Raw genomic sequence first — 10,010 nt, 5'->3', positions numbered from 1 at the left:
CAAGTTTTTAGAGATTCAATGTCTAGGAAATATTTGCTTGAGGCATGTAGGACATCCTAAATTGGCCACGAACGCTTATGAGTCAATTACCCCATCCTTAGGAGCTTTCTTATCTCGATTGTTTAGTTTTATTTTATAACTCGACCCCTTGCCCGAACTGATTCTCGATCACCATCTTCGTGCATACCCTCGAGCTGTTCATCCTTGTGTTCTTGATTATTTTTGTCACCCGATCATCCACTCGATCCGGTACTCGGATGCTTGCATCGAGTGCTTAGGTCGTGTGGTTCTTGCCTTTTTATTTTCCTTTGTTTATTTTAGGATTGTTAGATAAAACTCCAAGTATTGCTTGATTTGACTTGCTTGTTTCTGATCACATCTTATCTGCTAGCATAACAACATTTGGATTGATAACTCTTTGTACTACAACTGCATAGTGAATTGATACACTGGGAGAAAATCCTGTTATCATTTCTCAAATGAGATTACATGTGTTTATAAAGAGATAAAAAAAACTTGGTCACAAAGCCAAGTATTGATTATTTTTGAAACTAAAAAAAAACAATAAAGATATTAAGTTGAATGAAGACTCAACTGTTGGTGCATGTTTCCCTACCCAAGGTGTCATTCCCAAGGTGACTTAAACTTAATTTTTGTCACTCTTCTTTGACCACAAAATAAAGTGATTATTTTGGGCTTCTTGGGCTTGTATTAGCCTCAAAATGGACTGGATTTGATACATATCATCCCCAATAGAATTTCCTATATTGGCCATAAGCTCTTGAATTGACCCATTAAGTGCTTCCATGAACTTCTTTCCCTTTGACTCTTTGGTCTATATTGCTAATGAGAAACAACATGGACTGTATCATTTCTTCACTTTGGGCTTAGTAGAAATAACTCAAGGTTGCCAAACATATTTCTGGAAGCACATAAACCGATTGGACCTAAACCTCTTCATGTGAAGAACTAGATTGACCTCATTTGGAAAATGAAGCGTAACTTTGTCGTTTGTTGGCCAAATCTTTTGTTCTTGGGCTTGTTGGAAACATAAGAGATCCACTGACATCCTCCAACTGAATTAGTGTCGAAATTGTTTATGAGCTGGTCTGTGTAATACGATCTTTGGTTCAGACGTGAGACTGGAACTATGACAGATCTACTGACTTGAAATATCCATATCTTTCACATATGAAGAGTTGTCTTGGATGGTTTCATGATCATATCACCTAAAATAATCCCTGACACTAATCAGCGGAGACAGAAGCGGTCCAAATCTCTCTTTTGTAAAATCAAAACAGATCAAGTGATTGTCGTAACCGTCTTTCCTTTTCACAGCAACCCAGTATGTGTTTCCCTTAAGGCAAACACCATCACTATTATTAGGTATAAACCACCCTCACAGTGAAAGACTTGAGATAGCTGGACTTGACCCTCACACGTAAGTTTACCTTTAGGCTGTATATATGAGTCAACGTCTTTGTCAACATTAACAACGACACTCGTTAAATAAAGTTTGTAATCAATCAACGTAATTATCGTAGACTCCCCTTCTCTTCTTGCCTTACCAATGTGCATCTTCGTAAAGCTCTCACTCCTCAGAAGGCACCTACCAACAAAATGAATGATTTGCTTAATATATTTCATAAAATATTCACGTACATCTAAATATATATTTATAACGTTAGGACCAACACCTTTTTCAGCAATCCCACTTTTATTCTTAGCATGTGGGATCACCCTATCTAATAACCAGTTTGTTATGTCGGAGAAGTTTTAAAAGCTTATTTACCAACTCTACAAATCTCCACATAGTAGAAATTCACTTTTAAGACATAGGTGATCAAATCAAAAATATAAGTTCACTTTTAAGACATAGATAATCTAATCAATTCTTTTAAACTTCTGGTGCATACACCATCATAATTTGTGAAACCAAATTGTTACAATATTTATGAATTAATATGATTACAAAGGATATGTTGTGACACAATTGGTTCTAATCAAATTATATGGTTTAAAAATATGGTTTTCAAATGTGGGATAAAAGCCTCGTAGCGGGACAACATAATGTATAATGTATAATGTATAATGGATAATGTATAATGTATACTGGTTTAGAAAGGGTATTATGTATAATGTTGTCTCACCTTCCGATTCTAAAAAAACGCCTACCAACAAATTGAATGCTTGGCTAATATTCCTTAAAATATTCAACACTATAACATAGTGTTTTGTCTGGTGTCTTCCGTTTTATAAGACACTTAACAACAAAGTAATTGGGTAGCTAATATAACCACAAAATATTTACATACATATACTTTATAAAATCATATAGTAGCGAAAGAACTCATGTAGTACATTTTTTTTGTCAACAAAATAATATCTCAAATGAGCCAATTAGGTTGTAAATTTTACATACAAAACATTGTTTTGATGAGGAAAAGTATTCGATTGACGCGCCAAAAAACCGCCATTACATTTGCATTTCTAGATATAAATGTAAAAGAAAAAGATGTAAATTATCTTATAGCACATTTTTTAAAATCAAAACCTATGCTTAATAAATATAGTTTTGCTTTCCGTGTTCAACGGTCAGAAGCAGGAAAAAAAATTGGAGTATTTTTGTTAATATAAATATACGTTTTATAAATATACCTTTGCTTTTCTTCTCATGTCTTCGGATCTTACTAAGGCGGCTATCAAAAAAAAAGAATTTTTAGCTAATATATTCCTTTAAATATTAACTCTTATCTAAACATATATATTTATGAATACATACAATAACAAAAAATCCGCTGTAGCACATTGGCTTTAATCTTTATCTATGTTTCATTTACATAGCTTTGAATTCCGGGTTCAAAGCCCAGCAGCAGAAATTCTTTTTAATTTTTTAACTTTAATTTAGCATGTCTCTTTATAATTCTAAGAATGCATTTACAATAAAATGAATGATTTGCTTAATATATCTATTAAAATATTCAAATATATCTAAATATATAATTGTAACGCTACGAGTGCCACCTTTCTTTGTGACCACACTTCTATTCTCAGCCTTTGGGGTCACTCTATCCGATGCCCAATTTGCTACGTCGGAGAGACTTTAAACACTTGTGTACCGACCCTACAAATCTCCATGTGATATTTCCCCATGTTTTGTCTTCACCTTAGTCATACGGTTTCGACAATCACTTCTCGAAAGGTCACCATCTTAAATTTTTCACAGCTCTAGCACGCTTAACTGTGGAGTTCTCTCGAGATGGTTGACCAAAAATATAGGGTCACTTTAGTGACATAGGTGACCAAATCAATTCTTTTAAACATCTATGCATACACCACCATATTTCGTGAAACTAAGTTGTTACAATATTTATGATTTAGTATGATTAGAAAGGATATGTTGTAACACATTGGTTCTATTCAAATTCTATGGTTTAAAGATGTGGTTTTCAAATCTAAGTTCAAAGCCCGGTAGGAAAAAAAAATATTTTAATTTTTTCTTAATTAAAACTCTATAATGTATCATGTTGTGTTTTGCCTTCTGGTTCTAAAATAAGACCTAGCAACATATTGAATGCTTTGCTAATATATTCCCTAAAATATTCAACAGTATAACATATATAGTGTTTTGTCTCATGTCTTCCGTTTTAAATAAGACACATAAGAACAAAGTAATTGCGTAGCTAATATATCCACAAAAATATTTACATATATCTATATATAAACTTTATAAAATCATATAGTAATAATGAAAGATCTCCCGCAGTACATTTTTTGTCAACAAAAAAATATCTCAAACGAGCCAATTGGATTGTAATTTGTTTACATACAAAACATGATGCGGAAAAGTACGCGCTTGACTCGCCAAAAAATACGTCCTTACATTTGCTTTTCTAAAGATAAATGATAAAGAAAAATATGAAAATTCCTCTTGTAGTACATTTGTTAAAATCAAACCTATGTTTAATAAATATAGCTTTGCATTCCGTGTTCAACGGTTGGAAGAAGAAAACAATTTTGGAATATTTTTGTTAATTTAAAATATATGTTTTACAAATATACTTTTGCTTTAATTTCTTCTCATGTCTTTGGGTCTTAATAAGGCGGCTAGCAACAAAGTGAATGTTTTGCTTAACTCTTATCTAAACATATATTTTATGAATTCGTATTATAATAAAAAATCAGTTGTAGATTATTGGTTATAATCCTTATTTATGTTTCATTTACATGGCTTTGAATTCCGGATTCAAAACCTAGCAGTGGTAATTTTTTTTATTTTTTATTTTACTTAATTAAGCATGTCTCTTTATAATTCTAAGAATGCATCTACAATAGAGTGAATGATTTTCTTAATATATCTCTTAAAATATTAAAATATATCAAAATATATAATTGTAACGCTACGACTGCCACATTTCTTAGTGACCGCACTTCTATTCTCAGCCTGTGGGGTCACTCTATCGGATACCTAGTTTGTTATTTCATAGAGGCTTTAAAGACTTGTTTACCGACCTTACAAATATCCACGTGATATTTCCCCGTGTTTTGTCTTCACCTCACTCATACGGTTTTGACAATCACTTCTCAAAAGGTCACCCATCTTAAAATTTTCACAGCTCTAGCACGTTTAACTGTGAAGTTCTCTCGAGATGGTTGACCAAAAATATAGGTTCACTTTAGTGACATAGGTGACCAAATCAATTCTTTTAAACATCTCCGCTTGCACCACCATATTTCGTGAAACTAAGCTGTTACAATATTTATGAAGTAGTATGATTAGAAAGGATATGTTGTACACATTGGTTCTAATAAAAAACTATGGTTTAGAAATATGGTTTTCAAATCTGGGTTCAAAGCCCGGTAGGAAAAAAAAATTGTTTTTATTTTTTATTAATTTAAACGCTATCATGTATCATGTTGTCTTCTGTGTTCTGGTTCTAAAAAAATACCTCGCAACAAATCGAATGCTTTGCTAATATATTTCAAAAAATATCCAATGGTATATCATTAATAGTGTTTTGTCTCATGTCTTTCATTTTAAATAAGACACTTAACAACAAAGTAATTGCGTAGCTAAAATAATTATTTACTTATATCTATATATATACTTTATAAAATCATATAGTAATAACGAAAGATCTCCTGCAGTACATTTTTTTTGTCAAGAAAAGAATATCTCAGACGAGCCAATAGGATTGTCAATTGTTTACATACAAAACATGATGCGGAAAAGAACGCGCTTGAAGCGCCAAAAAATTTGTCTTTAAATTTGTCTTTAGAAATATGGTTTTCAAATCTGGGTTCAAAGCCCGATAGGAAAAAAAAATTGTTTTTATTTTTTATTAATTTAAACGCTATCTTGTATCATGTTGTCTTATGCGTTCTGGTTCTAAAAAAACACCTCGCAACAAATCGAATGCTTTGCTAATATATTCCCTAAAATATTCAATGGTATATCATTAATAGTGTTTTGTCTCATGTCTTTCGTTTTGAATAAGACACTTAACAACAAAGTAATTGCGTAGCTAAAATAATTACTTACTTATATCTCTATATATACTTTATAAAATCATATAGTAATAACGAAAGATCTCCTGCAGTACATTATTTTTGTCAAGAAAAGAATATCTCAAACGAGCCAATAGGATTGTCAATTGTTTACATACAAAACATGATGCGGAAAAGTACGCGCTTGACGCGCCAAAAATTTTGCCTTTACATTTTCATTCCTAGAGATAAATGATAAAGAAAAAGATGAAAATTCCTCTTGTAGCACAATTATTAAAATAAAACCTATTTTTAATAAATATAGTTTTGCTTTCAGTGTTCAACGGTGGGAAGCAGGAAAAACATTTTGGAGTATTTTTGTTAATTTAAAATATTTGTTTTATAAATATACCTTTGCTTTTCTTCTCATGTCTTTGGGTCTTAATAAGACGACTAGCAACAATGTGAATGTTTTGCTAATATATTCCTTTAAATATTAACTCTTATCTAAACATATATTTTATGAATTCGTATTATAATAAAAAAACAGTTGTAGATTATTGGTTATAATCCTTATTTATGTTTCATTTACATGGCTTTGAATTCCGGATTCAAAACCTAGCAGTGGTAATTTTTTTTATTTTTTATTTTACTTAATTAAGCATGTCTCTTTATAATTCTAAGAATGCATAAACAATAGAGTGAATGATTTTCTTAATATATCTCTTAAAATATTAAAATATATCAAAATATATAATTGTAACGCTACGACTGCCACATTTGTTAGTGACCGCACTTCTATTCTCAGCCTGTGGGGTCACTCTATTGGATACCTAGTTTGTTATTTCGAAGAGGCTTTAAAGACTTGTTTACCGACCTTACAAATCTCCACGTGATATTTCCCCGTGTTTTGTCTTCACCTCACTCATACGGTTTTGACAATCACTTCTCGAAAGGTCACCCATCTTAAAATTTTCACAGCTTTAGCACGTTTAACTGTGAAGTTCTCTCGAGATGGTTGACCAAAAATATAGGTTCGCTTTAGTGACATAGGTGACCAAATCAATTCTTTTAAACATCTCCGCTTTTACCACCATATTTCGTGAAACTAAGCTGTTACAATATTTATGAAGTAGTATGATTAGAAAGGATATGTTGTACACATTGGTTCTAATAAAAATCTATGGTTTAGAAATATGGTTTTCAAATCTGGGCTCAAAGCCCGGTAGGAAAAAAAATTGTTTTTATATTTTATTAATTTAAACGCTATTATGTATCATGTTGTCTTCTGCGTTCTGGTTCTAAAAAAACACCTCGCAACAAATTGAATGCTTTGCTAATATATTCCCTAAAATATTCAATGGTATATCATTAATAGTGTTTTGTCTCATGTCTTTCGTTTTAAATAAGACACTTAACAACAAAGTAATTGCGTAGCTAAAATAATTATTTACTTATATCTATATATATACTTTATAAAATCATATAGTAATAACGAAAGATCTCCTACAGTACATTTTTTTTGTCAAGAAAAGAATATCTCAAATGAGCCAATAGGATTGTCAATTGTTTACATACAAAACATGATGCGGATAAGTACGCGCTTGACGCGCCAAAAAATTTGTCTTTACATTTTCATTTCTAGAGATAAATGATAAAGAAAAAGATGAAAATTCCTCTTGTAGCACAATTATTAAAATAAAACCTATTTTTAATAAATATAGTTTTGCTTTCAGTGTTCAACGGTGGGAAGCAGGAAAAACATTTTGGAGTATTTTTGTTAATTTAAAATATTTGTTTTATAAATATACCTTTGCTTTTCTTCTCATGTCTTTGGGTCTTAATAAGACGGCTAGCAACAATGTGAATGTTTTGCTAATATATTCCTTTAAATATTAACTCTTATCTAAACATATATTTTATGAATTCGTATTATAATAAAAAATCAGTTGTAGATTATTGGTTATAATCCTTATTTATGTTTCATTTACATGGCTTTGAATTCCGGGTTCAAAACCTAGCAGTGGTAATTTTTTTTATTTTTTATTTTACTTAATTAAGCATGTCTCTTTATAATTCTAAGAATGCATATACAATAGAGTGAATGATTTGCTTAATATATCTCTTTAAATATTCAAATATATCTAAATATATAATTGTAACGCTACGACTGCCATATTTCTTAGTGACCACACTTCTATTCTCAGCCTATGGGGTCACTCTATCTGATACCCAGTTTGCTACGTCGAAGAGGTTTTAAACACTTGTTTACCGATCCTACAAATCTCCACGTGATATTTCCCCGTTTTTTGTCTTCACCTCATTCATACAGTTTCGACAATCACTTCTCGAAATGTTACCTATCTTAAAATTTTCACAGCTCTGGCACGTTTAAATGTGGAGTTCTCTAGAGATGGTTGTCCAAAAATATAGGTTCACTTTAGTGACATAGATGACCAAATCAATTTTTTAAAACATATCCGCATGCACCACCATATTTCGTGAAACTAAACTGTTACAATATTTATGAAGTAGTATGATTAGAAAGGATCAGAAAGTGAATGTTTTGCTAATATATTCCTTTAAATATTAACTCTTATCTAAATATATATTTTATGAATTCATATCATAATAAAAAATCTGTTGTAGCACATTAATTGGTTATAAGGAGACCACACTTCTATTATATGGAATGGGAACTAAAGACACTAGAAATACAAAGAAAATATTGTTAAACCGGGATCAAAGGGGGACACAGATCTTTAAACTAATTTTTTTTTGGCTTCACATTCGAATTGTCACCACTGCTTCCATGGCTACTGCTAATGGTACTCTTGTCAGTGCCGGTGAATAAATAACAACCATCAAACGCTTTTCAATATCAACACTCTAATGTCGCCAAACTTTACAAACTACTTGACGTGGAGTCTTTAGATCAACGCTTTGTTCGATAACTATGAATGTGCAAGCTATCTTGATGACTCCACCACTGCGCCACCAGTAGCAAAAACAACCAAAACCAACGAGACGATCATTGTCAATCCAAAGATTCCAAACTATATTTTCTAAAAAGACAAGATAAACTTGTGTACAATGCCTTGCTTGGTTTTATCACCTCTATGATCCAACCATATTACTTGGCGCCACCAACTCCTCCGAGATCTTGGACATTCTTGTCTCGACGTTTGCCAAACCGAGTCATGGCCATACATATATGATAGTTGAGGATTTAGCTCAAACAATTTAGAAAGGAGAAATTTCAAAGTTTTTCGTGACCAATCCAAAAATAATATCTACCAACATTTATCAGGTGCTAATTCACATCATAATTTATCTTTAGAAATCAAAATTATAAATCGTTTAAACTAAAAAAAATAATTATAAATCTTATTTTAAAAGAAAGTTAAAACATAAGAACATGAAAAAAATTGACGTGTTAGAAAATCAATTAAATAAAATTATTAATCTTCCCAACAATTGTATTTGGATTATGAGAATAAAATTATTTAATTATTCGATGAAATAAAATTATTAATCTTATTCTAGAAAATTTATAAATGTATTGGTGTGAAATATTTTTTTTCAAAACTAAAAAAATTGTTAATATATTAATTTAATATGGTTAAAGAGAATTATAGAAGCATAAAAAAAACTGCAAAGAAACACAAAACTCAATTTTTATACCCAAAAAAACAAAACGCCACGTCATCGATCCGTGTCGTAAATCATCATCAAAATACACTTTCAACGGTCAGATTTTAACTACTCTAACTCTTCGCAACCTTTCGTCATTCTCACATCTCTCTTACACTCACACACCACTCTCTCTCCTCCAACCTAACTTTTTTTTTTTTTTTTAATCTTCTCCTTCCACAAAACTATTTTTTAAAAATAAATTTTATCTGAAATTAAAAAAGCAAAAAAAAAAAAAAATTCCTAAAAATAAAAAATCTCATCACCTTCTCTCCTCCTTGCTCTGTATTTTTTTTTGGGTTTTTCTCTCTCTAAATCCATGGATCCTTCTCTCTCTGTAACCAATGATCCTCATCACCCTCCTCCGTTCGCTACATCTTTCCCTCCTTTCACCAACTCCAACCCTTACGCCACTCCAAACAACCCCTTCTTCGCCGTCGCACCGCCAAACAACAACCATCTGTTCCAAGCTCCGCCGCCGCAGCAGCAGCTAACTTCTCCGGTTCCTACTCACCCATCCTTAAGCCATCCTCCTTACTCCGACGTAAAAGCTCATCTGACTTCACTCTTACATTTTGACTTCAAAAAGTTAGGGTTTTTTAAAAAAAAAAATTTAATTTTTCATGTTCTTTTGTAGATGATATGTACGGCGATTTCAGCGTTGAACGAACCAGATGGGTCAAGCAAGCAAGCGATTGCGAGGTACATAGAGAGGATTTACACTGGGATACCTACAACTCATGGTGCTTTGTTGACACACCATCTCAAGACTTTGAAGAACAGTGGGATTCTTATGATGGTTAAGAAGTCTTACAAGTTAGCAGCTACTG

Source organism: Camelina sativa, chromosome 3 (genome assembly GCF_000633955.1).
Source record: "Camelina sativa cultivar DH55 chromosome 3, Cs, whole genome shotgun sequence".
In the NCBI taxonomy this organism is placed as follows: domain Eukaryota; kingdom Viridiplantae; phylum Streptophyta; class Magnoliopsida; order Brassicales; family Brassicaceae; genus Camelina; species Camelina sativa.
This window is presented reverse-complemented; position numbering follows the sequence as displayed.